The following is a 1,791-nucleotide window of genomic DNA, read 5'->3' as shown; positions in this document are numbered from 1 at the left end:
TTTGAACTAGATAGACAGCAAGAAAGACATGTATATTATATCAACATACAATTACATTTCTGTGTAATTTTCAAAAATAGGAAAGGAAAACTTTGGTGGACACACATATATTGTTGTAAAACAGCATTTGTTTCTGACATATGTAGGCAGGATATTTATGAATAAAATGATCCACTGGATATACAATGGGAACTTGTCCTTATTAACATAATAATATAGCCTGTCATATAAAATCAGTATATCAGGATCTACCTGGATTTAACCTGAAGTATATGGGCTACTGCCAACATGTTCAAGTTGCATGTTCATGAATTAATATTTATATTTTCACATTTCTTGTGTCTAAGAGAAATAGGAGCAGCAGTTTTGAAACGTTCAAAACAGAAACTACATGTAGTTTTGTCATATAAAGCATGTATGCTAAAAAAAACATAACAAAAATGAGAAAACATGACCATGAAAACAGTAGAGTTCCAAACGAGACTCGTTTACTAGCCTGTAAACCTTGAACGGTACTGTGCAATTGCAGTTTTATTGTCTGGCCTGGAAAGTCAGGCTTTTGGAGCACCTAGCCACCACAAAACTCCCGACGCCTGTGTATGACAGCCTCCAACAGCTTTCTTTTGAAAGTGTAGTCCTGTTTCTTCTCATAGATGTTTTTGACCACATAGTCTCCTAGCCTCTTACTGTAGTCCACCCGCTGCCTTAGGTCAACTGCAAAGAATATATTCTGAAGTCAACAATGTTCTTGTGATTAAGATATTCATTGATGACAAAATAATACTAGGCCACATTTGCATCTATGTTAAAAATGACAATCATGAATAACAAGAGAGGCTGAAATTTACAAACTCCATCTCCCTTTCCATGCAAAAACTGACTCTTCCATGTCAACCTTTTGCTGAAATCGACCATACATGAACTATTAGTATGATCTTAGTGTTACAACATCACCCAACTCCAAGATGGCTTTTCTGAATATAACATCCATCAAGCATGCAAGCAAGCAAGAATGGCTTCTGGGCTGCCTACAAAAGAATATATCACTTATAACAGTGTTTAGCACATTTCTGCACCCAATATATATTACTGTACTGACTATAATTCTTAAATCGGATATTTGAAAGGTTTTAAATATAGATTTACATAGCTACTATACAGTATAGTAGCCACATATTCTTTTACATGCCAAAACAGAGAACATTTCTTATATTAATTTCAGAGTCACTCCCAGGAAAGAAGCAATTATAAGCTTGTCATGATAATGATTAAATTTGGCATGCACTACAAAATCTGTTAGTGCAATAAATATTTTGGTTTGACTTTAAGGTATACCAGTGCCTTGCCCAAATCATATACTTCTGTCAGTCTTTTTTACCAGAACAAGTAATCTTACCAAACATATCATGTCCCTTGACAAATCCAGTGTTGTCATTTTAAGAAATAAATATACATACATGTAATTAGGCACATGAGGACACTTTTCTACTAGTAATGAAATTAAAAATTAATTACCTTTTGACTTGGGCTTTTCCTCGACCACGTCCTTCTCTTTTCTATCAAACAAAAACAGAAGTGGCAGTTATGCACCAGTTCATGCATAATTTTAAAGACATGGAACTCTATATGACATAATTGCATGCTATGGAATTCTGCAAATCCTGCACTTCCGGTGGTGTCTGCTATCTTAGCCAACCTTGGGAACAATTTCTTGTAAATTGTACAACTACAGGCAGTCGAGTGACTACCAGACATTTTGGAATGTACCCAAAAAGTTTGAAGACCGTAGTT

At 35.0% G+C, this 1,791-nt stretch overlaps 1 long non-coding RNA gene across 1 annotated transcript in view; it reads right to left on the bottom strand.

The window, feature by feature from the left end:
* Positions 1 to 50: 50 nt before the first annotated feature.
* LOC118423672 overlaps positions 51 to 1,791 on the bottom strand; it is a 2,793-nt gene continuing 1,052 nt past the window's right edge. Inside the window, exons 2-3 of the long non-coding RNA XR_004832082.1 lie at positions 1,516 to 1,556; positions 51 to 714 (exon numbers count right to left, since the gene is read on the bottom strand). This is a non-coding gene — a long non-coding RNA (uncharacterized LOC118423672). The remainder of the gene's footprint in view (positions 715 to 1,515; positions 1,557 to 1,791) is intronic.

Source organism: Branchiostoma floridae, chromosome 9, assembly GCF_000003815.2.
Source record: "Branchiostoma floridae strain S238N-H82 chromosome 9, Bfl_VNyyK, whole genome shotgun sequence".
NCBI lineage: Eukaryota > Metazoa > Chordata > Leptocardii > Amphioxiformes > Branchiostomatidae > Branchiostoma > Branchiostoma floridae.
Note: the sequence above shows the minus strand (reverse complement) of the source record. Positions and strands in the feature narration are given on the sequence as shown.